Below are 27,930 nucleotides of genomic sequence, written 5' to 3' on the forward strand. Positions count from 1 at the left end.
TTATTGTTAATATGCAGAAGTTAATTGTATTTGAATGAAGAGCTTCCTTTCAATTACATGTTGCAAATCTCTTTTTCCTCTCTGTGACTTGCTTTTTCAATTTCTTAATGGAGCTTTTGATGAAGAAAAGTTTCTAATTTTAATTATAATCTTATTTTTACCGCTTTACTTTTAGATCATTTGTTTTAAATTTATTTTTGTGACCCACTGGTTTGAGGTAGAAGTCAAGTCCTGTTTTCCTTCCAACTGGATATCCAGTTGTTACAGAATCATACTGAAAATTCACCTCTTTGCCCACTGCTCTTCAATGCCATCTTTATCATAAATTAGATATCCATATATGTCTGCATTTTGGGGGCCAACTATTCTTTTTTTAGGGGGGAATGGGCAGAGAGAGAATAGTCAGCAGGCTCTATGTCCAGTGTGGAGCTTGAAGCAGAACTCGATCTCGCCACCCTGAGATCATGACCTGAGTGGAAATCCAGAGTCGGATGCTTAAGTGACTGAGCCCCCCCCCCCAAGTATTGTTTTTAATTGGTCTATCAATTTTTTCTTACTAATTATAACACTATTTTAACTATAGTCACTTTTAAGTTATTCATGGTATCTATTAAAACAAGTTCTCCCACACTGTTTTTATTCAAGGAATCTTGACTTTGCCTTATTTCAACCAAATTTTACAATTAATCTGTTGAGTTTGACAAAAAAATAATTGTTGGGATTTTAGTTGGGATCGCATTCAATCTGTTGTTAAGTGTATTTTTAAAGAATTGGCATCCTTACAATACTGACTTTTTAAATCTATGAACATAGTATATGTACTTCATATACTTAGGTCTTTTTAATTTCTCCTAGTCATATTTTATGTTTTTCTGCATAGATGTCTTATACATTGTGGTTAATTTGTTCTAGATGCTTTATGCAGTTTAATATTATTATATATTATAAATTTTTAAAAACTTTATTTTCTTTTTGTTCCTTGAGTAAGGAAATAGTTTTTTTATATTGATCTTGCATACAGCAGATTGTAAACTCACTTATTAACTCCAATATTTTTAAAGAGTCTTTTGAATTTTATGTAAAGAATTATGTTTTCTATGATCAAAGATAATATTATTTAATACTTTTCAAGCTTTACACTTTTATTTCTTTTTCATATCTTATTGAATTGGCTAGAATATCCAGAGCAATGCTGAATGAAAGTGGGAAGAGTGGAAATTCTGCCTTTATTCCCAGATCAAAGGGAACCCTGTCACCATGTTACTAATAAGAATCCTGTTTACTATGTTTTGATAAATAGCATATATTAGATTGAGAAGTTTATTTTTTTCTGGTTTTACTGGGATTTTTCATTATAACTGGGTTTTGAATTTTGTCAATGCTTCCTTTGTATCTATTGAGATTATCAAATGATTTTTCTTTTTTCTTTTGTTAATCTGGTGATTTATATTGATTGATTTTTTTCCCCCACAGACTTCACATTCCAGCAGCAGAGCTGCTGCTTTCTTGGGCTTACTGTGGGACCTAGAGTGCCAGAGAATTTTTTTTGTTGTTGTTGTTCTCTACGCTCCCCTATTGGGATGTCCCCCATGCTTGCATAGCCGAGTAAGGTTCTTGTTGCACCCTTGTACCTTCCTAGGTGGCAGAGTGCTGTTGCTTGTTACTTGGGTCAGTGCTTCTGGTAGGGGCAGGAGGGTGCTGGGTTCCTTTGCTCCAGTTTCAACCTTAGACATGTCCTGGGCATCTGGACCTCAGGAGAGTGGCTTTTTCAGCATTCCTGCCCATTCTTCTCATGGTACCCAAACTCCTCCTTGATTCTGTTGGGTTCTTTGTGGAAGAGGGTCCTGTTCTTCCCCCAGTAGTAGCAGATCTCTTTTTTGTGTCAGTTTAAGAGTCTGGACCCAAAAGTTACCTGTTCCTCCAACAGAGCCAGATGAATTTTCTTGTACCTCTTTCCCAGAAACTATGGATCTTTTCCAGGGCACTGGAGTTGTGAGAGTTTTCTGTCCTAAAAGGCCAAATTTTGCTGTGCATTAGAGAAGGGTCTGGGGAATCAGAAAAGATTTTGTGTTTTTGTGACACCAAAAGTGCTCTTTCTGGTCCCTTGCCCTGACCTCAGTCTTTCTGCTAAGCAACTGGTAGATGTCTGAAAAAAGAGCTTATGAATGAGTGCATATTCCTTTGTGTCTAGCTGATCCCAGGGTGTCTATAGTGTTCTGGTGACCCATTCTGGCCTTCAAGCATTTTTTACAATTTTAGCTGTTTTCTTCTTACCTGCTTTCATAATGAGCAACTATTCCTCTCATGCTTTGTCAAAGGTGAAAAGGCTCCTGTGTCCTGTCTGTCCTCAGTGGCTGTTACCCTTTAAAATTCAGTTAATCTCTTTGTCTTGCAACTCCAGGTATCTGATGGGCTCAAGTAAAGTTGTTATTTTGTAGGTTATCTGACCTTTTATTACTATTAAGATAAGAGCAATATTCTCTGGTGGCTTTTGACTTTCTAAGTAGAAGGAAAACTGCAAATTTTTTTTCACATCTATTTTAACTCAGCCTTTCAAGTTTTCCAAAGCAAGGTGATTTTTTTCCTTCGCAATACCTAGTCTGCATTTACCAGAGCAAGAAGTCCTAAATTAATGCTACCTTTATAGCCTTTCCACACGAAAGTTAGTTGTTGCTATCACAGTTTTGTGAGCAATTAAGGCTCAGTGGATTTTCTGTAACAAGATTCCATTGTTTTAAACAAGGTGGAGTTCAAGTTTTCTCCTGCAAAAGGAAGTCTGGCCATTGGCATTGTGGGACCGGAACTGTGGTACATTGCTAATTAGGGAATCTAGTCTCCTTTGATAGTTCTGTTCTACCATCTTGGCCATATGACTTCATCCTCAAGGGTTTTCCAGTGGTTTAAGATGACTACTGGACAGCCATTTGTGTTCTATGCAGAAAGAATGAAAAAAAAATGCAGTGGCAAAAGGGTGTACTACCAGCTGATTTAGCCTTCTTTGAAGAGATTCCCTGGAAACTCCACCCAATATTTTCTACCTAATCATCATTACTCTTTGTTGCAAAAGAAGCTGTTACATATAGTATTTCTGCTGTGAACATGTCCCTAGTAGGGAAGGGGAAGATAGACATTGTGTGAATTCTTAGAACTCTCAGTTACAATTAGAGGGTAGGGAATACATTTTGGTAATGTGATTTCTGATCTAGGATGGTGTGGGTTAAAATACAGAGATTCTATCATAAAACAGAGCTGGGCTGGATTCTGATCTCAGCTCTGCAAATTACTAGTTATATGACCTTGAGCCAAGATTCTTATCCTAACTTGTTTTACTTTCTCAGCTGTAAAAGGGGCATGATAATTACTAGTTTGAAACACTTTGGTGGGGACTGAATATGATGATATATGCAAAAGGTCTGTCACATAGGAATGGATCAATAAATGGTATGTTTTATGTCACCCACCATATATTAACTTATACTAGATTGAGTTATTTAAGGGAGGGCAGAGTTTATTCAAGCCTGATACTGATTGATAAGGTAGAAAGGCCATTTACTTTGTTTCTATTGGGTAAAGCTTTATCTTTTAGATGGGATTGAGAGTCTCAATTTCTACCCTTTAAATATATCATTTTTATACTTTGAACTATAGTGAAATATTGCTCAAAATTTGGTTTATGATAGCAGCACTTTATGTAATGTCAAACTAAGAAACAGACAAGATGAGTTCCAGTTTGAATTCTACCATTAGACGTTATGAAACTTCTGAAAGTCATTCTAACCCTCTGGACTTCAGTTTTGTCAGCTGACAAATCAATTAGGTAGACGAGCTGACCTCCACCACTCTTTGACAGCTTTAAAGCACCATGATTCTACGCAGTTTTACTTGTCCCAGACATATTCTCTTGTCAAAAGAAACATCCTAAAACCAGCAAATAAAGTGATAAAGACTTAATTTCTCAAACAGAAGTTGAATTTTTACAGGACTTGGCTTTATTGTGAGGTTTTGCCAGTCCTGAAATGAAGCAACAGATAATAGTTGAACAACATGGTGCTGTATTTTAAAAACTGGCTTCAAATTCTGGCTGTGGAGATTGCTGGCCTAAATGAAGTGTGTCACTTTGGGCAAGTCACTTAAATTCTCTGCACCTTAGATTACGCATTTACAAAATAGGCAATTTATATTAAGGCCATCATGAGGACAAAATGAAATAACAATGTAAAAGTACTTTTAAAAACTGCACAGTTTTTCAATGCTAAGGTCTAGAAAGTCCAATGGGTAATAAATGGAAAATGCCCTCACTCTGTGGTGTGGAGATTATAAAATAAAGTGTTATAAGTAAAATACAATAAAATAAAGCTACCAAGGATCTCTGTTTTAAAGTTTGTGTTTGATTTTGCCAATCTATTTTTCCACCTGTATTATGTTTTAGGAAGTTTTGGGTCTTAGAAGCCAGACCAGCAAGGCATGTCTGTGACTTTGTGCATGAAGTGTCTCCGTGAGATAAATTTCCAGATGTGATCTTTGCATCTGAGACATTCTGCTTGTGATCCAGTGAGGCTGGAACAAATAGCAAATCTTTTGCAATGTGTGGCTATTAGTGCTGTCTGCTCTCCTCAATTTGCCCATCTGAATTGACAGTTAAAGCTCCTTCTCTATAAATAGCAAGTTATTAGTTAAAGCGTGGTTGCCATATGGCAAAATAGTCTCTTATTGTTAAACTGATTAAATACAACAGCAAAGTCCAGTCTTTAAGAACATATTGTGTGCTGTGATAAAAGCCTAGAGATTATTTTTGTTCCCTAACATGTATCAAGCTTATATAGTCTCTGTTTCTATATATGTGTGTGTGTATTTATTCATCTTGTCACTACTTTTTAAAACTCTTGAAACATGCCATATGGATGTGAAAGTGTGTAAAGTGCACTAATATTAACTATACAGATTGAGGGAGTTTTACATAGCTATATACTTGTGTTACTACTATGCAGACCAAGATACAGAACACTTCCAGTCCCCAAGATGTTCCCCTTATAGCTCTTCCCTGTCAATAATCTTATAGTTTTTAATATTAAAAAAAATTGCCTTTATGGTAATGAGCTTCTAAAAAGGAATGAAGTATTTTTTTTCATTTAAAATTTATTTATTTATTTATTTATTTATTTATTTATTTATTTATTTATTTTTAGGAAGGAAGTTTTTTGAAGGGCACTTCTGATCTTTTAAAATTTCCTGGAAGTATTAATAATTATGACAAAAAAGGAAAACCTCTGTACGATACTGAATTATGCAATGAAGTATAATAATGATATTGTAAGTAATAAACTTCATTGTATGATCACTGAAATGAAACAGGATTGCAACGTGGAAACCTCATGCAATTCTATCCAAATCTCCCACCTGCGAACTAAAAAATAGAGCTGCCACACAGGCTGGTGAGTGCTCTAGTGGTCATGTTGCCAGGCAACCTCAATCAGTATCAGAGACACCCAATTGAGCAGCAGAGACTCGGACTAGAAGGTATCTTGGAAACAGAAGGGTCCAGCTGAAGGAGACGGAGGGAGGGAAGAGAGAGAAATAAGGAGTGCCACTTGAACATTTATCCATGTTAGTCATGACCACAAACAATTTTTTTTCCCTAGCAACATACAGCTAGCTTAGAGCAAAATCCTTTGGGTTTCTACTCCTTTCACTGAGTTTTCCTCCTTCCTTGTGTCTGCAGGTACGAGTGCAGAGGCTTGGTAAATTGCATCATCATTAATTTTCAGGAGGAAAGGATGTTCCATGAGTCATTTTCAGCACATTCAAACCATGTTAACTACAAGTTCTTTGAGATTTTAATCATACACTATTTTATTTGATTCAGTCATGCTTAAAATAACCTAGTTTTTACATTGATTTACTTTCTTTAAAAAAAAAAAGGAAAATACAAGATAAAATACTCACCATCTGGAGTTAACCCTCTTCGTGGAAGGTAAAGGTAAAAAGGAAGAGAGAGGGAGGCATGCGTAAGCCCCACTGGGCAGGCATTAGAGGAGTTGATGTGCACCAAACAAATAGGGAAAGAACCTGGGTTACCACCTCAGCTGAGCCCTCCGCTCCGAGATGCAACTTTTATGTATTTTCCTAAAAAGGTATTTTCCATTCTTCACAGTTTCCTGTGAAACCTTTTCTACTATACTATGCTCTCACCCCACATTGCTCTCCTTTCTTCCTGCTTAACTGATGGCATGCAGAGCAAATAGCCTCTGTGAGATAGGAAGTTCCTGCTAATTCATCACTCTCCCTGACTTCTTTCATTCTTCCCTTCTGATGCTTCTTCCTCTTACAACCCAATGCCTTTGTGCGTGTTCTGGATCTTACACCTGTATGTGTTCAAAAAGCCCTGACTTGAGGAGTATTTTCTTTCTCTTCTGTATCCTCAGCCTTCTTCCTCTCCCCTGATTTCTTCCCATTGGCATTAGACATGTCAAAGGATCTTTCCCCTTCAAAACATTCACCTGTGCATGAATCCTCCCTTTAGTCCAAGTCCACTTTCAGCTACACAGAAACTCTTGTCTCTGCTCACAACTAGATGTTTCCAAGAATATCTATATTCTCTGTCTCAAATCTACATCCTCCATTCGTACCTCAACACACTGACTTGCTTTTTCTGTTTGTCTGAAACTGTTCTTTCTAAGGTCACAAAGTGAGTTCTGGAGCTATACATAGAATATATATATCTTGATCTCTTCATAACGTCATACCATTGAGCATGTCCTCACTTTTACAATATTCTTTCTATTGGAAATTTTTACAATTATTACAATTATTCTTACTTTCCACAGAAAGGCTGCTTCCTAATTTTTCATCTGGAGATGGCAAGCACTAAAATCCTGATTTTGACAGAATAATAGTTACAACGCCTCAGTGATTTAAGTTGAAAGCAGTACATCAGTACATGGCTTTTGCACTCAGTTCTCAGGAAAGTACAAATGTCTTTTATTCAAAAATACAAAGTAAATGATCTGTAGGCATGGGCAATGACAGCAGTAAAGCATTATGTTGTCAAATGAAACCAGAAACTAATGCTTATAGTGATTTTCTTAATATCAATTTTTTAAATGATTTTTTTATTCATCTTGGGGTAGGGGGTAGAGGGAGAGGGAGAGAGAGAATCCTCAAGCAGACTCCCCGCTGAGCACGGAGCCAGTCGTGGGGCTTGATTTCATGACCATGAGATCATAACCTGAGCTGAAATCAGGAGTTGGCCACTTAACCGACTAAGCCACCCAGTCACCTGGCCAGCCTTTTCTTAAGGTTTTTCTTCAGCTGACTTCTCTGAAGTTATTGTTGAGGAGCTCTGCCTTGAGTTTCCTCTCACAGCTCATTAATAATGGTGAAGCACTATTCTAGGATATAGAACACGCCACCTCCCATACTACCTCCTGTTCCACCCATTGCGCCTGTTCCAGGCTCCTTTTCTTCTTTAGGCATTCCAGTGATTACAGCTTCTGTGGTAGTTAACCAAGAGGCCACTTCAGCTGCGTTCATTAAAGCAGTTCTTGTGGCGCCTGGGTGGCTCAGTCGTTAAGCGTCTGCCTTTGGCTCAGGGCGTGATCCCGGCGTTCTGGGATCGAGACCCATGTCAGGCTCCTATGCTGGGAGCCTGCTTCTTCCTCTCCCACTTCCCCTGCTTGTGTTCCCTCTCTCGCTGGCTGTCTCTCTCTCTGTCAAATAAATAAATAAAAAATCTTAAAATAAAAAAAAAGCAGTTCTTACAATCTTAGTTGGATTGGTGATTCCTTTTTCCACCGTATTCACAAAATCTCCAAGCGTAAGGTCATAACCAACATCTGAGGAACTTTGCATAATTTTCTCAACTGTCAATGCTCTGTCAACATCTGAATTCTTAGCAGTGGTTATTGCAGGAATTTTGAGTGTCCTCTTAATAATTTCTATACCAAGTTTTTGATCTTCACCAGCTGGAGTTATTGAATCCAAGGCTGGAGTGTCCCAAAGTGCCCCAAAGCACAGGGCACAACGCCATCCCAGAACACTGCCTTCTTCACCAGCAGCTCCTGGCTGCACTGAGGGCACCTAAAACTCTGTCTTTCTTTTCATTCACATTATTATCACTTGTCTCACCAGCCTTCAGCCCAGCCACTCCATCTGAGAGTTTGCCAGATGTTCATTCAGCTTTTCCTTTTCATATTTACTGGTTGAAATATCTAACTGCTCAATGATTTCTTGAATACATTTTTCAGTTCGGGCTTGTCATCTTTTCCTTTAAAATTGTGGCATCATTTTTGGTCACAGTGACCTCTCCAACTTTTCCTAAGTTATGAGGCTAAACATCTTTAAGATTTAGAGTCAATCCTTCTTCTGCAAACATTGCACCATCGGTAGCAATAGCCACGTCTTTAAGCTGGTTCTTTCTATTGTCGCCAAAACCTGGAGCTTTGACTGCTACAATCTGAAAACCAACTGTTAGCCAGTTCAAAACCACTGTACTCAGAGCTTCTCCATCAGTATCTTCAGCAGTTATGACCAAGGGCTTTTGATGAGCATTGGCAGTTTCAAGAGCAAGTACAATGGACTGGACACTAGGAATTTTCTTTTCACTTGGTAGAACATAGGCATCTTGGAATTCACATTTTGGACCTCTTTCCCTTTTTTTTAAAGTTTTATTTTAGAGAGAGAGTGTGTGTGCATGCAAGTGGAGGGAGGGGCAGAAGGACAGTGAGAGAGAGATGGAGAAAAATAAACTCCCTGCTGAGTGCAGAGCCTAACTCAGGGCTCGATACCACAACCCTGAGATCATGACCTGAGCTGAAATCAAGAGTCCAAAGCTTAACTGACGCAGCCACCCAGGTACTCCCACATTTCTAAGCTCTTGATGTATTAGTAAAATATGGAGAAATATAACTTCAGTCAGACTTCATACCTTCAATAATTTCTAATTCATCATTTAGTGTTTTTCCAGCTTTTACTGTGATGATGTCCTTTCTCCCAAGCATTTTCATTGCATCAGAAATAATGTTGCCAATTTCTTTGTCTCCATTTGCAGAAATCATGGCAACCTGAGCAATTTCTTCAGGGGTTGCCACAGTTTTAGGCTGCTTCCTAGGTTCAGCAATTACAGCATCAACAGCTAGCATTACACCTCTCCTGATTTCCACAGCATTAGCACCTTTGCTAATCTTCTCAAAGCCTTCCTTGGCAATGGAGCGTGCCAGGGAAGTAGCAGTCGTGGTGCCATCTCCAGCTTCTTCGTTTGTGTTATTGGCAACATCTTGAACAAGTTTAGCACCAATATTTTTATATTTATCTTTAAGTCAATGGACTTTGCAATGGTCACACCATCTTTTGTTACTCTGGAACTTCCCCAACTCTGTTAAATAATCACTGTTCTTCCCTTTGGCCCCATAGTAATGGCTACAGCATTGGCTGAATGGTCTATTCCTTGAAGCACTAAGGCCCGGGCATCTATACCAAATTTCACATCTTTGGCATAGGCCCGAGTGAGGTGAGGAGCCAGTGCCCTGGACACTGGCCTACTTTGGCAAAGGACCGTTGGTAATCGAAGGATTTCTGTGGAATGATGGCAGGGTGTGTGGGCAGCGAAGCAGGCAGTCAGAAGCAAGTGAAGGCATAGAATCCGTACTCTTAACAGTGATGTTGGCCCCAGAAATCTTAATCTTCAACCGGTCTTTGATTTTATCTGGAATTGCTGTCTTATAAATTCAGTGAAGTAAGTCGTCCCAACCATCCAGCATAGAGCTAAGAGCATTTAGGCACTTCAGTTTGCCAAATAAGTGAAATAAATAGCTTATATATGAATGAATCTTAAATCCTTTTCTCTTTTCAAGTCGTATTAAATTATTTTGCTCATCATACTGTTGATCACGGTGATAGCAATGGCAAACGTGTATTGGTTAGTTACTATGTACCAGTTCCTATGATCCTCATTTTATATATATAATCTTTACCATGACCTTACAAGTAGGTATTGCTCTCATTGTCACTTTGTAAACATGGGAACAACTGGGTTTAGCTTAGGCAAATTAATCTCTCCAATATCTCCAAATGAAAGGATGGTGGAGGTGGGACTTGAATCAAAGTCTGTGTAATACTGTACTAACTGTACTACATAGTGGTGGATTTTTAGAAAACAACAACAACAACAACAAGACAACAATGCAGCACTTTCTATATGTCTGGCTCTTTGATACAAACGTTTATTGTTGTGATATCTTTGCTATTATTTAGCCTCTTCAGTATCTCAGAACTGGCACATGACTATCATAACAGTCTTTCTTAGGGGTCAACAATTATCATTTTGGTTTGGTTTGGCATGAAGAGAGAACTTAGAATATGCATTCGGGGAGCACCTGGGTGACTCAGTTGGTTAGATGTCTGACTCTTGATTTTGGCTCAGGTGATGATCTTAGGGTCCTGGGATCAAGCCCTGTGGCAGGTTCTGCTCAGTGGGGAGTCTGCTTGAGGATTTTCTCTCTCCCTCTCTCTCGGTCCCTCCCCCTACTCATGTGAGCTCTCTCTCTCTCTTAAAAAAAAAAAAAAGAATGTGCATTCAGGTTTGGGCTAAGAGAAAAGGAGTTTCTGTAAAATGGCAAGAAGAGATAATGAAGGAATATTGGGATGGCCAGGAGATATGTTGTTGTCTCCACACAAGAGAAAGAAAATACAGGGAAGTTGGGGAAAGAATGGGAGAAACAACTGACAAATATATCCTGCAGAGCCAAATGCAAATTGAAAAGAAAAATCCTGGCTAGTGACTCTTATAAGTGAAAAAAAAGAGGAGAATATAGAGAGGAAATGAGATGAATGAAAAAGGAATATAAAAATGTGAAGAGAAACATGACTTAAATATGATCAAAGAAAGATTTAATTTCAAAAGTGAGAAGAGAGGGAATAACCAGGAATTAAAAATGGCATAAAGAAAAATATCCAATGCATCAGTAATAGGTTTCGTTAATTCAGATTGCTGCCTTCGTAGGTATCTGCTGGAAATGTAAGCTAAAAGAAAAATAAAATGTTGATTGCTGTTCTGCTGGGGTGGAGCTGAATGGATGTGGGAAATCTGAGAATTTTTATACTGATTATGGTTTTTTGCAGGGGAGGAATCACACCAGCATTTTCTTTCTCAGTTTGTGCACTGTTTTATTCCACTGAAATTAATAGATAAGAGATTTTGGAATGGTGTACACTTACTGATTTGTTTGGATCTCAATCAGTGGTTAGAATGTATTTACTATGCTTATCAAAATCAAAGGAAAACATTATAACCATTCAGCTGCATATAGTGGAGCCTTTCCTTGGACAAATCAGATGTTATTGATCTTGAAGCTTTCTACTTTTGCTATTTGAAGTATAAAACTGTAAAAGCTTTGCAGAAAATTTATGACTTATATGCTTCTGGAATTTGAACCTTGACTCAAAAATAAACTGTAATAAGAAAAGCTGTCTATTAATAACTTGTTTCTCACTGCTCTAATGTAAACTATAAAGATCTCATTTCTAGAAAAGAAATCTAACAGTTGAGGTAAAATTGAGTAGGGTGACAATCATTTCTCTCCTGCCCTGCACTGTTCCCCAGCCTTCCACCATATTCCTCATAGCTCATTTCTGGTAAATAATACTGAAAGAAAAATTGTCTCCAGAAGTCGATTTAATTGGCGATGACTGGCACAGAGTGATAAATGGCCATACAATTTTTCGTGACCCAGAGACATATTATTTAATTATTGCATTAAAATGAGAATTTAGGTCATTTAAAATAGCATTTTTAGATTAGACATTTAAAAAACAGGCTACAGGATAGATTTTATTTCTTATACGCTACATCTTTTTAAATTTTTCTTTTGTCTAAATAAAAACAATAGGGTGACTTCTTTTAACAGGGAGTATTTTTTTTTTTTTGGCTCATGGTAGTTTGATTTTTGAATCTAATTATTTTTGTCATTAACTCAATGATGGTTTTTTCGGATTACAGTATGTTTTTCTGTAGCAGCAATCAGTGTAGTTCTCAGGTACTCCAGTTAGTATGCCATTTTAATCTAAATCAGATAGAAGGGAAGAACCTTTTGGGGTTCAAGAGGGTATGTCTTTAATATATTAAATTTCTTTACATAAGTGACATATAAAATTCATTGGTGTTGTTTCTTCTGTAAAAACTTAGTTGGATTTGATGAAATGCAGGCTGCAATAGTGACAGTTATTAGAAGTGAAGTAGTCTTCCCTAATTTCAATGACTGCTTTTAAATACTGGTCCTGATGGTTTTGGGAAGGTATTTGTTTGGAACAAAAATCACAAATGCAACCAGAAAAAGATAGTTCCTGAATCTTGCACGAGACTCCAGGTTTGAAAAGTTAGTCAATTTCTTGAAAAGAATGTAGAGTTTTAATAGAATTTGACATGGGTACAGACTTTTATCTTACTAAAATCACATAGATTCTATAACACTGGAGACTTTTGGAAACGAGAGAAAAATCTGGAAACAGAATACTTAAATTAGACTTTATTGTATTTTTTATTTTTTAATTAAGTAAAAAAAATTATTCATTTATTGTAGGAGAGGGTGGGGAGGGGCAGAGGGAGAGGAGAGAGAGAATCTCAAGCAGACTCCCTGCTGAGCATGACACCCCCCCCCCCCGACATGGGGCTCAATCCTAGGACCCTCAGATCATGACCTGAGCTGAAATCAAGAGTCAGACATCTAACCAACTGAGCTACCCAGGTGCCCCTTAAATCAGACATTATTTTGATGTTAAGTTCTGCCCTCCTTTTCATTCTCATTTACTGTGTTTTGTGAACAATTTCTGATAATCCTTTGAGTCTGATACTATTTGTTACACTTTATCATAACTGTGTGTGTGCCCATGGACTCACATATGCATGTGCACAAGTGTCACATAACTAAGGATTTTATTCTTTACCACTATTACGTGGTGTTTTTCTTACTTGCTTTCAAATAAAACTAATAAAACATGTATTTCCCATAATTCAGATAATATATGCTATTTCTGGATAATTTGAAAATTAGAGAAAATAATAGGAAGAATTGCAAAACAATAAAAAAATCCACATGTTCCCACCTATTCTTTCCAGTACTTTTATAAAAATAAGTAAAAAAAAAAAAATAGTTGTGATTATAGTGTATAAACAATTATGTATGTTAATTTGTTAAGTTTTATCGTATCTTATAAGCTTTTTTCATGTTACTACAAAATTGCATAAGTTTCTAATAGCAGCATAATATGCTACCAATTAGCTGTGTTATCTATTTTGAACTCTTTTAAATAAATAATGTCATCATACTATCTCCATGTATAAACCCTTTAATATGGGGTTTTTATTTTTTACTTATTTATTTTTTAAAATTTAAATTCAAGTTAATGATCATAATTCAAGTTAGTGAACATATAGTGTAGTATTGGTTTCAGGAATAGAATTTAGTGATTTATCGCTTACCTATAATACCCAGTGCTCATCCCAACAAGTGCCCTTCTTAATGCCCATCACACATCTAGCCCATCCCCCCAACCACCTCCCCTTCCACCACCCTCAGTTTGTTCTCCCTTATGGTTTGACTCCCTCTCTGTTTTTATCTTATTTTATTTTTCCTTCCCTTTCCCTATGTTCATCTGTTTTCTTTCCTAAATTCCACATATGAGTGAAATCATATGATATTTATCTTTCTCTGACTTATTTCACTTAGCATAATACACTCTAGTGCCATCCATGTTGTTGCAAGTGGCAAGCCTTCATTCTTTTTGATGGCTGAGTAATATTCCACTATGTATGTATGTGTGTGTGTGTGTATATATATATATGTATGTATATATACACACACTCACACACACACATACATACACCACTTCTTTCTCTCTTCATCAGTTGATGGACATTTGGGCTCCTTCCATAATTTGGCTATTGTTGATAGTGCTGCTATAAACATTGGAGTACATATGCCCTTTTGAATCAGCATTTTTGTATCCTTGGGATAAATACCTAGGAGTGCAGTTGCGGGGTCATAGGGTAGTTCTATTTTTAATTTTTTGAGGAACCTCCATACTGTTTTCCAGAGTGACTCTACCAGTTTGCATTCCCACCAACAGTGCAAAAGGGTTCCCCTTACTCTGCATCCTCACCAACATCTGTTTTTTCATGAGTTGTTAATTTTAGCCATTCTGACAGGTGTGAGGTGGTATCTCATCCTGGTTTTAATTTGTGTTTCCATGATCATGAGTGATGCTGAGCATTTTTTATGTCTGTTAGCTATTCGTATGTCTTCTTTAGAGAAATGTGTGCTCATGTCTTCTGTCCATTTTGTAACTGGATTATTTATTTTGGGAGTGTTGATTTTGATGAGTTCCTTATAGATTCTGAGTACTAGCCCTTTACCTGATATGTCATTTACAAATATCTTCTCCCATGGTGTTGGTCGTGTTTTAGTTCTATTGATTGTTTTCTTCACTGTGCAGAAGGTTTTTATCTTGATGAGTTCCCAATAGTTCATTTTTGCTTTTGTTTCCCTTGCCTCCGGTGATGTGTCTAGTAAGAAGTTGCTACGGCTAACGTCAAAGAGGTTGCTGCTTGCTTTCTCCTCTAGGATTTTGATGGTTTCCTGTTTCACATTTAGGTCTTTCATCCATTTTGAGTCTTTTTTTGTGTATGGTGTAAGAAAGTGGTCTAGTTTCATGCTTTTGCTTGTGGCTGTCCAATTTTCCCAACACCATTTGTTGAATAGACTGCCTTTTCCCCGTTGGATATTCTTTCCTGCTTTATCAAAAATTAGTTGACCATATAGTTGTGGGTCCATTTCTGGTTTCTCTATTCTGTTCTGTTGACCTATGTGGCTGTTTTTGTGCCGGTACCAAACTCTCATGATGATTACGTCTGTGTAATACAGCCTAAAGTCTGGGATCGTGATGCCTCCTGCTTTGCTTTTCTTTTTCAACATTACTTTGGTTATTCAGGTTCTTCTATGGTTCCATACAAATTTTAGGATTGTTTGTTCTAGTTCTGGGAACAATGCTGGTGTTGTTTTGATCACAATTGTATTGAATGTGTAGATTACTTTGGGTAGTATAGACATTTTAGATATATCTGTTTTTCCAGTCCATGAGCATGGAATGTGTTTTCATTTCTTTGTGTCTTCTTCAAGTTCTTTCATAAGTGTTCTATGACTTTCAGCATACAGATATTTTCACTCTTTGGTTAAGTTTGTTCCTAGGTATCTTATGTTTTTTGGAGCAATTGTAAATGGGATCAATTCCTTGATTTCTCTTTCTGCTGCTTCATTACTGGTGTATAGAAGTGCACCACATTTCTGTACATTGATCTTATATCTTGTAACTTTGCTGAATCCATGTATCAGTTCTAGCAATTTTTCTGTAGAGTCTTTCAGGCTTTCTACATAGAATATCATGTCATCTGTGAGGAGTGAAAGTTTGACTTCTTCCTTGCAGATTTGGGTGCCTTTTATTTCTTTTTGTTGTCTGATTGCTGAGGCTAGTACTTCCAGTACTTTGTTGAACAGCAGTGGTGAAAGTGGATATCCTTGTCATGTTCCTGACCTTAGTGGAAAAACTCTCAGATTTTCCCCATTGAGAATAATTTTAGCTGTGGGTCTTTCATATATGGCCCTTATGATATTGAGGTATGTTCCTTCTATCCCTATTTTCTTTTTTTTTTTTTCTTTTAAAGATTTTATTTATTTATTCGACAGGATAGAGACAGCCAGCTAGAGAGGGAACACAAGCAGGGGGAGTGGGAGAGGAAGAAGCAGGCTCATAGCGGAGGAGCCTGATGTGGGGCTTGATCCCATAACGCCGGGATCATGCCCTGAGCCGAAGGCAGACGCTTAACCGCTGAGCCACCCAGGCGCCCCTATCCCTATTTTCTTGAGTTTTTTTTTTTTTTTTTTTTATCAAGAAAGGATGCTGTTATTTTGTCAAATGATTTTTCTGCATCTATTGAGAGGATCATATGGTTCTTATCCTTTCTTTTATTAATATGGTGTATCATGTTGATTGATTTTTGGATATCGACCAACCCTGCAGCCCAGGAATAAATCCCATTTGATCATGGTGAATAATCCTTTTAATGTACTGTTGGATTTGATTTGCTAGTATCTTGTTGAAAATTTTTGCATCCATGTTCATCAGGGATGCTAGTCTGTAATGCTCCTTTTTAGTGGGGTCTTTGGTTTTGGGATCAAGGTAATACTGGCCTTATAGAGTTAATTAGAAGTTTTTCTTTCATTTCTATTTTTTGGAACAGCTTCAGAAGAATATTAATTAATTCTTCTTTAAATGTTTGATAGAATTCCCCTGGGAAGCCATCTGGCCCTGGACTCTAGTTTGTTGGGAAATTTTTTACTGACTCAATTTCTTTGCTGGTTATGGGGTCTGTTCAAAATTTCTATTTCTTCCTTTTTCAGTTTTGGTAGTTTATATATTTCTAGGTATTTATCCATTTCTTCCAGATTGCCCAATTTGTTGGCATATAATTGCTCATAATATTCTTTTATAATTGTTTGTATTTCTGCGGTATTGGTTGTGATCTCTCCTCTTTCATTCATGATTTTATTTATTTGGGTCCTTTGTCTTTTCTTTTTGATAAGTCTGGGTGGGGATTTATCAGTTTTGTTAATTCTTTCAAAAAACCAACTCCTAGGTTTGTTCATCTGTTCTGCTTTTTTGATTTCTATATTATTTATTTCTTCTCTAATCTTTATTATTTCCCCTCTTCTAATGGATTTAGGCTTTGCTTGCTGTTCTTTTTCCAGCTCCTTTAGGTGTAAGGTTAGGTTATGTATTTGAGACCTTTCTTGCTTCTTGAGGAAGACCTGTATTGCTATACACTTCCCTCTTCCCAAAGGTTTTGGACTGTCATGTTTTCATTTTCATTTCCTTCCATGTATTTTTTAATTTCTTCTTTAATTTCCTCATCACTCATTCATTCTTTAGTAGGATGTTCTTTAACCTCTATCTATTTGTGGTCTTCCCAAATTTTTTCTTGTAGTTGACTTCAAGTTTTATAGCATCATGGTCTAAAAATGTACATGGTATGATCTTAATCTTTTTGTACTGGTTGAGGTCTGATCTATGACCCAGTATGTGATCCATTCTGGAGAATGGTCCAGTTGCACTCACAAAGAATGTGTGTGCTGCTTTAGGATTAAATGCTCTGAATATATCTGTTAAGTCCATCTGGTCAAGTGAGTCATTCAAAGAGTCAACTTGAGAGCAGCCAGATATATAAATAAATTAATAACAAAGTTAAAGAAACACATTGATAATAATACCATAATAGTAAGGGACTTTAATCCCACTCACAGCAATGGACAGATCATTTCAGCAGAAGATCAACGAGGAAACAATCTCTTTGAATCCGGAATGGAGCACATACTGGGTCACAGATCAGGCCGCAACCAGTACAAAAAGATCAAGACCATACCATGCACATTTTTAGACCACAATGCAATGAAACTTGAAGTCAACTACAAGAAAAAAATTGGGAAGACCACAAATACATAGAGGTTAAAGAACATCCTACTAAAGAATGAATGGGTAATGAGGAAATTAAAGAAGAAATTTAAAAATACGTGGCAATATACCCTCTTCCAGATGTACTCCAGGAAGGGGACCATTCTCTCCCAGTGTGAACCAGGGGATCCCTACACCAGAGCATCTTGTGAGAACCCTGCACGCTGCTCTCTCTCCCACTCTCTCCTTCTCTCCCTGACTTCTCTCTGCGAAAAGGCTTTCCCTCTATGGCACTGAGGCGTTTCTCTCCCTCAGTTCACATCTCCGAACCTTGCTTCTGCCATGTTCTCTCCCTCCAGTTGTGCAGATTGTTTTCTTAATCCTCAGATCGATTTCCTTGTTGTTCAGAATGATTTGATGTTGATTTAGCTGTGTTTCAGGGACGAGGCAAGCCCAGGGACCCCCTACTACTCTGCCATCTTCTCTATGAGGTTTTTACAGAGGGTTTTCTGGTAGAGAAATTATTGTTTCGAAGTATTTGATTATTTTTAAGAAAATGGGTAAAAAATCATTTATTTTTAATAGTCTACATTTTTTTTCAAGGAAGTTTTCTTTTTCTTTTTCTTTTTTTTTTTAAGATTTTATTTATTTATTTGACAGAGAGAGAGACAGCCAGCAAGAGAGGGAACACAAGCAGGGGAAGTGGGAGAGGAAGAAGCAGGCTCCCAGTGGAGCAGGGAGCCAAATGTGGGTCTCCATCCCAGAACCTTGGGATTATGCCCTGAGCTGAAGGAAGAGGCTTAGTGACTGAGCCACCCAGGCGCCTCCCCAAGGAAGTTTTTATCATTTTACATTTCCACCCACAAAATAAAAAAGTACCCATTTCATCCTAAAATATAATTTTGTTAAAAACAGTATTTAATTTTAATGTACAGTTCTTTAATTAGCACAGTCCTTATTTGAATTAATTAGTAGTTTTCCCAGACAACAGGGAAATGTTGCCTTGTTTTCGGGTTGGTTGTTCATTTGCTTGTACATATAATGGTAATCTCTGCTCAACTTTTAAATCTTGTATTATATCTTTCCCTTTCTCATATGTTTTTGGAAAATTTCCTTAAATTATAATGCTTCTGTGTTTTGTATTATTGGATTATACACTTCATTATATTAGATTGCTTTATATTGATAGACAAGTTACAGTTATTAACAATTTTATAAGACAAGATTGCTTTGCTAATAAGGATATGAATTTTCATTCTTTGAGTATATACTAATTTTACTTTACTGTTAATTAATTGGGGACTGAGTAATCAATATTCTGATTTTTTAAATTCTTTATTTACTTCTTCCCTCTAATTGCCCGTCTTTTAAGGCACTTAATTTATGATTAATAACTTCACCAAGAAGGTTGCAGGAAATAAAAAAACATAAACTCAAGCTGCAAATCAAAGTAATAAGTAAGTATATGGTAGCTTTATTAAGGAGGGCTTTTTTTTTTTTTTTTTTTGAGTGGAGGATTTTGAATATTTTACCTGTTAATACTTCTTAACTCTATTTTTGGGAAGTGTGTGCATTTCTTTCAGCTATCATTAAGGTAAAAAAAATCACTATATTAAAATATTCGAGCAGGCAAATAAAATTTTATTTACGTTTGTGCATCTATATAGTAAAATTTTGGAAAGGAGTGCTAACCAATTTTACTTCTAAGTTTTTCTTTTTTTTTTTTTTTGTGGCTAAATCCCTTCTGCATCCTCTCCTTTGTGCTGCTGGGGTCCTTTTGTGTCCTAGAGTTCTGGGCTTTTCTTTGACTTGACTTCACTTTCTTTTTGCCTCCCACTAATTTCCAGCTGGAAGAGAGTGATTCTGATATAATTTTAAAGATAATTTAATATTATTTTTCATTGCCTTCTACAAGTAATAGCTTTGGAAAGAAAGACTAGACAAGAAGTAGCCGTTACCCTCCACATTTCAAATAAGAACTCTTGTAATTCATTCCTTACGTGTTTTGTCATGAAGAATTCAAATGCCTTAAGGCCAGCTAGGAAGCTGAGGTTTAAGATTTCCTAATGGTTTGATGCCTCAGTGGAAACAGTTATTTTCTTTTCAATCATGTGATTTATGATAGAAGATGGCCAGCTCCCTGCCAAATGTCTATTGGGAACTTTCTAAATGCTCTATTGTTGTCTTAAATCTCTAGGTTGTATATCCATTTGAACATTTTGGATTTCTGTTTTCCCCTCTTGGTAACTATTAATGAACAAGCTTAAACTACTGGCATGCCATTTTATAAGATGAATACTGAGCTGTCATTAAACACGTAAAACAAATACATGGTGAGCAGTTTTTAGGTTGATGAATACATTTTTTAAAACTACTTAATTTCATATCTTTTGGGGCGTCATAAATAGCTTTTTACAAGCTTTCTTCATGACGACCTAATTTCATTGTATTTTAATGATAATCTATTGCTTATAAAGTCTTATTAACACATATGTTAGGCTTTGTCATTCACGGCATCTCAATAGATTCATATTCGTATGTACAGTCATGACCACAAATCCAATGTATAACAGACTACCTTGGGATGCGGCATCTGCCTTAGAAACATTCTGTATAAAACTTCACTCTTCTTTCAGTCTCTGCTTGCTCAATAATTTTATTTGTTGCCGTGTTGTGCCAAAATTAATAATTATATATAATAACTACATTAAAAAGAGTTTCACATTTTGGAATCATTCCTAATGTTTCACATATGTCCTTTCTTACCTCCACACCAATACTTTTCTGTCTCTCCTACTGGGTCCCAAACCAGAAGGCAGGGTTTATGTCTTCTAGAACTTTTGTCTTTAGTGCCTAGTACATTGTTGGCATCTTTGTAGACACCCAGTTGTAACTGTAGGATAAATTAAAGGAATACTTTCCTTTTTATAATTAAGGTAATTGTTTTATTCTTAAAGTAATACATGCTTATATTAAGATTCAAACCTACAAAAGACTACAAATCACTTCTACTCTTCAGAAATTATCAAGTTTAGGTGACAAATGAAATGGCAGTCAGCCTTCCAGCCATAAGAGCTGCTTCACTCAGGCAGGCCATGTAATTTTTTTGCCAGGCTCTGATGCTGGATCTAGGTGACAGGGAGAACATGAACTGACACCACCCCTTTCCTCCATCTATTGGAATACAATATGTTTTCTTCCCAGGTGTCAAGATTTTAATCTCCCCCCAACGCCATGAAATTTGTTGTTTCTTAGCTCAATAAATATAACTTCACCTCTTTTTGTCAATCATCTCTTACTCTAATCGAGACCTTTGATATGGAAGAGTTAAATATAAGTAGGAAAAAGACAGTTTTACAAAGATTACAAATACCTTTCATGTTGGCCCACATGGACCATTGTAGGGGGATTCAGTTAGTAGGATGCACAAACAAGAGCTTATTATCCTCATTTTCTAGGACCTTGTTGATCCAAAGAGAATTAAGTTTGAATATGCTAGTCTCCCTTTTGGCTGGGCTATTACCTAGAGGTATACTAGTCATGTTGGCTTGGGGTTCTTGCTACAGGAAAGAAAAATGTGCCATGTCCAGGAATGGACAGGGTGGAATCGCATATTTTCAAAATAGTTTTACATAATTTCCCATCCCTTTTATCCTGATCATTAGTAGGTGGTCAAGGAAAGATGAATTTTTTGGAGGAAAGGCCAAATTTAGTGAGCGAACTGCTTTACTCACGTGGGTGGACTGGGAGGTTATTAGAAAGTTGGTCAGGTATCTTTTTCAGTCTTTTTTTGAGGATGTTATTCCAACACTCAGCAAAAAATTTTGAATGGTAGGAAGTGTGGAAAATCCATCTAAAACCATGATTATCATTCCATTGTTGGGTGGCCTTTGTCACAAAAGACATACCATTGTCAGACTGTAGATGGCCTGGAAATCAGAAAACATGACCCAGTTAATTTTGTGGGCCACTGTGGTATGGCCAGAGGTGGCTGTTCGGACAGTGACAGCAACACTATAACCTGAGACTGGGTAGGATTGTGACTTGTATAGGTTGGTGCCTGTACCAAACATCGCCATACTCAGAGCTATAGGTGTGAGCCATACCTTTACAGGTACATATGGCCTTCTGTCCACTCTGGTGACAGGATACCTCAACCTTATCCTTAATCTTTTTTTTCCATAAGATAGCTGAGATCTGGGTAAAAGGAACCATGGATGTCAGAAGACATCGAGGGAGAGAACAGCTTTATGCCAATGAACAAGTTTGCTTTTATTTTTTATTTAGAGTGACCATTCACCTACAACTCAACCAAACAAATGTTATGTTTCTGGTTTTCGTTATTATTATTGCCAGTGCTTAATTTTACCACATTTTTCTCGGATCTTTTACTTCTCAGTCCTTCTTGAATTCACTCATTCAACTAATGTTTATCAATCACCTATTTTGTGCTAAAAACTATTTTTAGTATCTTAAGAATAGCATGGAAAATAATGGACATAATTCCATGGGGAAAGTAGGCAATAAATAAACACGCACTAGCGATATGCACTCCAAATAATCTACAGAAGTATATGGCATAGATGGTGGCAGGGCATTATATTAGATAAATTGCTCCAGAAAAGAAATCTCTAAGGATATATGAGCAGAGATCTGAATAAAAGGTAAGGGTTGTGCCATTGGATTATTTAGGGGAAGAGTGTTTTAGGGGGAACTTTAAGCATGAAGATTCTGGAGCACATTGAGTGAAAGAGAGAGAGAGATAGAAGATGAGGTCTGAAAAGGGAGTCAAGGTCCAGATTTGGTTGAATGCTATAGGTCAAGAGAAGGATTTAGAATTTAAATGTGATAGAAAGCCATTGGTCAATGTGAGCAGAACAGAGAAGAGATCTGATTAAATGTAAATTTTAATAGGATCAACCTGATTTCTGTGCAGAGAATAGATTATTATGGGAGTGCATTTAAGAAGATAATGAATAGCATATGATTGAGTGATAGCACTTTTAAAGATATGCTCAAGAGAAATGAATACATGTGTCCATACAAATATTTGTGCATGAATTTTCATAGTTGCATTATTCATAATAACCAAAAAGTGAAAAATAATCCAAATGTAGACCTACTGACAAATGAATAAATAAAAAGTAGTATGCCCATGTAATGGAATATTATTTGGCAAGAAAAAGAAATGAAGTACTGGTATATGCTACAACATGGATAAATCTTGAAAATATTATGCTAAGTGAAGAAGACAGTCACAAAGTATCATATGTTGTATGATACTGTTTAAATGAGAGTTCAGAATGGACACTTCTATAAGAGACAGAAATTACATTAGCAGTTACCTAGGGCTAGGGGTATGGGACAATTGAGAGGTTATAGCAAAGGGGAACTGTTTTCTTTTAAGGTAACAGAAGTGTTCTAAAAGTGTTTGTGCATAGCTCTGTGACTATACTACAAGCCAAGGCATTGTAAATTTTAAGTGGGTGAATTATATGGTTTGTAAATTCTATCTCAATAAAGTTATTTTTTAAAAAAAGTAGTTTAAGCAGTATGTCAAGGTGGTGATGGTGGCTTGGTCTAGAGTGGCAGCAGTGGAATTGGTAAGAGGTGGGTCATATCTGAAAGCAGAGCCAAGAGAATTTGCTGCAAGATCAAATAAGAGATGTAAAAAAAAGTTGCACAGGAAGCAGCAGATGTTGGCGAGGTTGCAGAGAAAGGGGAACCCTCTTTCACTGTTGGCGGGAATCCAAACTGGTGCAGCCATTCTGGAAAATAGTATGGAGGTTCCTCAAAAAGTTAAAAATAGAAATACCCTACAACCCAGCAATTGTCCTACTAGGTATTTACCCAAAGGATACAGAAATGCTAATTTGAAGGAATACATGCACCCCAAAGTTTATGGCAGCATTATCAACAATAGCCAAATTATGGAAAGAGCCCAAATGTCCATCAACTGATGAATGGATAAAGGAGGTATGGTATCTATTTGTCTATCTATCTATCTATCTATCTATCTATCTATCTATCTATCTATCATCTATCTATCTATCTATCTATCTATGTATGTATCTATAATGAAATATTGCTCAGCCATAAAAAGAATGAAGTCTTGCCATTTGCAATGACATGGATGGTTGCTAGAGAGTATTATGCTAAGTGAAATAAGTCAGTCAGAGAAAGAAAAATACCATGTGATTTCATTCATATTTGGATTTAAGAAACAAAACAAATGAGCCAAGGGAAAAAATAAGAGAGACAAATCAAGGAACAGACTCTTAACTGGAGAACAAACTGGTGGTTACTGGAGAGGAAGTCGGTGGAGGATGGGTTAAACAGGTGATGAGTATTAAGGAGGGTACTTGTGATGAGCACTGGGTACTAAATGTAAGGGTGAATCACTAAATTCTACAGATGAAAGAAAAAAGAAGAGTACAAGGTTTTTGGCCAAGCATGTCAAATGCTACTTAGGAGTTATGTAAAATAGTGCTTGAGGATTGACCATTGAATTTGACCCATTGGTTGTGACTGTATCAAATAAGGTTTCCATATGGTGGCAGGGGCTTAAAGCCTGGTGGGTTTAAGAGAAAATATGAGGTTAGGGATATGGGATATGTAAACAGTGGTTATGTGTAATTCTTTCCAGAAGTTTTGCATTAAAGATGAGCAGGTTGCTGGAAGAATAGCTGAAGAGGGATGTGGGGCCAAATTAGTTTATTTTAAGATGATTATTCATATAGCATCTTTGTATCGATAACATTGACTTAGTAGAGAAGAAAAAATGATGCAGAAGAGACAAGTGCAATCCATCAGTGAAATCCTATGTGAGAGCAGAGGGTGTTGCACTCCTAAAAGGACAGTCATCCATTGTAACACCTGGACTTGCAGGTTTAGGCTTGGCAGTAATGGAAACAAGCGAGTTGATACATTCAACATGGCAGCAGGCAAAGTAGTCTTCTGATTATTTATGTCTTCTCCACTAAATGTAGAAGTGTAATGATGGGCTAAGAGGAGAAAGTGTGGAGATGGCAGTCTGGGGAAGGCAAACAAGGTATGAAAGTTTCCTGATGGGTGGAGATTGGTTTGAACTGTTGCAGGATTGCAGCAAAGCACTGGAAGTCTACTTGTAGTGTGATGTGAATTTATAGTGTTAAAATGAGAACAGGCAGCGTATGGGGGGTGGGGGGCTCATTCAAGGTCATGTTCATCTGTTTGCATATAGGAGTGGAATAGGGGAAAGTTGGATTAACCTGTGTATTAGTTTGGTGGAGCTGCCATAACAAAGTATCACAGACCATGTTGCTTACACAGAGAAATTGATCTTCTCACAGAATTTAGAAGTCCATAATCAGTGTGTCAGTGGACTTAAAATTTCATTCTGAGGTCTTTCTCTGTGGCATATGGATGGCTACCTTCTCTGTTTTCCCATCGTCTTTCCTCTGATTGTGTCCTAATCACCTCTTTTTATAAGGTGCCTGTCATTTCTATTAGGGCCCATGTGTATGACCTCATTTTGCCTTCATTACCTCTTTAAAGGCTCTATCTTCAAATATCGTCACATTCTAAAATACTGGGGGTTAGGACTTCACACACGAATTTTTGGGGATGGGTGTGGCAAAATTCATAATAATAATCCACAACAACCAGTGCTGGAGTTTTAAAAACTTAAATGTATTTGAGTGAGAAAGGGAATATGTAAAATATTTGAAATCTTGTTCTTATAAAACTATTTAAGAGAACAGATAATAAACAAATTAAAAAACCAATGAGTCTTTTAATATGTTTGGGGTAATATGTACAAAGAACAAAGATAAAATGAGTCAAGAAATACAGAGTGACTAAATTGTGTGTGTTATTGCATATAGGTTGATAGGAAAGCTCTCCAAGATTTGACATTTGAGCAGGAAGGAAGTAAGAACTTAAGGAAATAAGAACAGGGAGCCATGACCATGTCAGTGGACAGAGAAAACAGCATATGCCATGCCCTGAGGCAAGGTATAGGTAAGGAATAGTCTGGAGACCCAAGTCACTGATAGAGAACATCTAGGAAAAGGGTCAGAAAGATACTGATCAGGGAGTCAAACGATAGGTACACAAATATTTTGTTTTTGCCTTAAAAAATGAGGTATAATTATATAGAATGAAAGGCACAGATCTTAAGTCTATAGTTCAAAGAGTTTTGACAATTGTAAAATCCTGTGTAACTCTTCCTGATCAGAAACTCTACTAAATATATTTGTGATTATTAACCATAAAACACTGTAATTTGTAATACTCACAATTATTAATGTTAGATATATTTGTGATGCTCATCTTGTCCCCCGACACTCTGAATACATACACACTGAATATATACTACTTCTGGAAGGATGGGCAAAGAGAATTCTCACTCCTTTTTCTTATTCTTTTGATGATGTTCATGATGATGATAATATTACTACTAATATGATGATAATATTACTACTAATAACTAATGTATATTGAGCCCCTCCTAGGTGCCGGGCACTGTTATAAGAGCTTTGCATGTAATAATTCCTTCAGTACTCATCATAGCCTGTGAGGTAGGTATTATTGTTCACATTTTCTGATTAGCAGAACTGAGGCACAGATTTAAGAAACTTGAATTAAGCCATACAACTAGTGGGTATTGGAACTCAGATTCAACCCATGGCATTCTAACTCTGCACTGTATAAGTTTAGATCTTATGCTTGGTTGCCTCCTCATAGTCAGATTTTATATTATGAATATTCCACTTTCCTTAGTTTAAAAGCAAGTGAGGGTCTTTTTCCCCTTCTAGTCCACTTTTTCCACACCGGCAGAGAGGTATTCACTTAACTTAACAGGCATTCGTTTTGCTTCTTTCTCTCTTAGTATATAAGTCCTATGTGTTGTGATTTTTATGGTGGATCCTTTGGTTTAGGCTGTGGGTGGATTCCCTTAGCTCATCTTAATTTTTGATCTTCAGTCATACATAGATCAGTCTTCCTGTCAAGCATACCTGTGGCGAGAGCAGGGTATTTTTTTTTTTTTCAGTGCTTACACATTAGAAATATCAGTCCGTAAACCAAATTCTGCAAATTTGTGCAGTCATCAGCTCCCAGAAGTCCTGCATAGCTATTTAAAACATTTGAAGCATGCTGGTGCCTGAAACTTCTGGGAGCGCTACCAGCAGTCTTCCACTAGCTCCCAGGATCCTTTGGCAGCCTCACAAAGTAGATTGAATAAATTTGCACCTATTATGCAATTTTCCACAAAATAAGTGAGTACAGATAAAAATATGTCTAATAGCAACTAAACTAGACTCTCTATGCAAGTGATAACCTCGTAATTCAGAAACAAGAAACTCTTTCTCCTTATTTAAAAACATATTTACCAAACTCCTAAGCTTCATCTAGATTTTTTTTATTTAAAATCTATTTTTGATACAAAAAGAAAATGGTGCCTATCCGCAAACAAAAATCCTGGAAGATGCATAGAATATCTGGCTGATATCATGATTTGGTGGGCAAGAAGAAAAAGACAGGCAATCTGACTAGAAGATGGTACTTGATAGTTTTCTTTTAAAAGTATTCCTGCCTAGAGAAATACTTTTAAAGAGAGAAATAACTGTGCTCAAAAGATATTGAAACAATTAGGAAAGGGGCTGTGTTTTCAGATAGAAGAGCCTATAGTTTATGCAAGTTAGTCATGTTCCACATTGGTTTGGCAAGCCGGCGATATTGCAGAACTTGGATTTGGTTTGAGAAACCGAGAAGTGTTTGCAAATAAACAGAGGCTTACTGGAATAAAATCATAATGCAGATGCTGATTCTCTTAAATAAACCGGGGCTACCAACTGTGCTTATGTCGGTTACTATTACTGTGTATATTGTACCATCCTTCTGCTCAACGGGTTTTGTTCTCATGAAGAATATTGGGATACAATATATGTGATTACTGTTATATAAGGGCCAGCAGCTAAAACTGATGGATGATAAAATGTAGTGTATTTTCAAGGTAGAGATAGAATTAAAAACTTGAAATATATGAGGAAAGACTTTCACAAACAAAAATTTAAACAGCAGTGTAGTTTTATCACTTAAAATAGGAGACTTCTCTCAGCGCTAGTGCCTTGATATATAACCAGGCTATGAAATTAGAATAATTTGAATAATGCTTGAGGATTTTGACTTTCTATTATAACTAAAGTTTATATTAAATTCTGAATAACCTTAACTGTTAGGCTTTTATTAGGAAATGTCTTATCTTAGACATTTTAATATTTAATATTAAGTGATTTCACATTTTTTATTATCAAAATATTTTTTATATTTTCTTTTAAAAATGTTCTCATACTTTATCTCACTTAAGCCTTACCATATTTTGTGAGGTGAATATGACAGGAAATATGTTATAGTAAAGACAATGAAGCACAGAGAGGCAAAATGCCAACCCAA

The 27,930-nt window shown here is 36.6% G+C and overlaps 1 protein-coding gene and 1 pseudogene across 2 annotated transcripts in view; one reads left to right on the forward strand and one right to left on the reverse strand.

Moving 5' to 3' along the window:
• GALNT13 (polypeptide N-acetylgalactosaminyltransferase 13) overlaps window positions 1–27,930 on the forward strand; it is a 512,016-nt gene that overhangs the window by 51,143 nt on the left and 432,943 nt on the right. The gene's annotated exons all lie outside the window — the stretch shown is intronic.
• Window positions 7,384–21,572, reverse strand: LOC123783279 (60 kDa heat shock protein, mitochondrial-like; annotated as a pseudogene).

Source organism: Ursus americanus, chromosome 1, assembly GCF_024610735.1.
Source record: "Ursus americanus isolate L20-20 chromosome 1, mUrsAme1.1.p, whole genome shotgun sequence".
In the NCBI taxonomy this organism is placed as follows: domain Eukaryota; kingdom Metazoa; phylum Chordata; class Mammalia; order Carnivora; family Ursidae; genus Ursus; species Ursus americanus.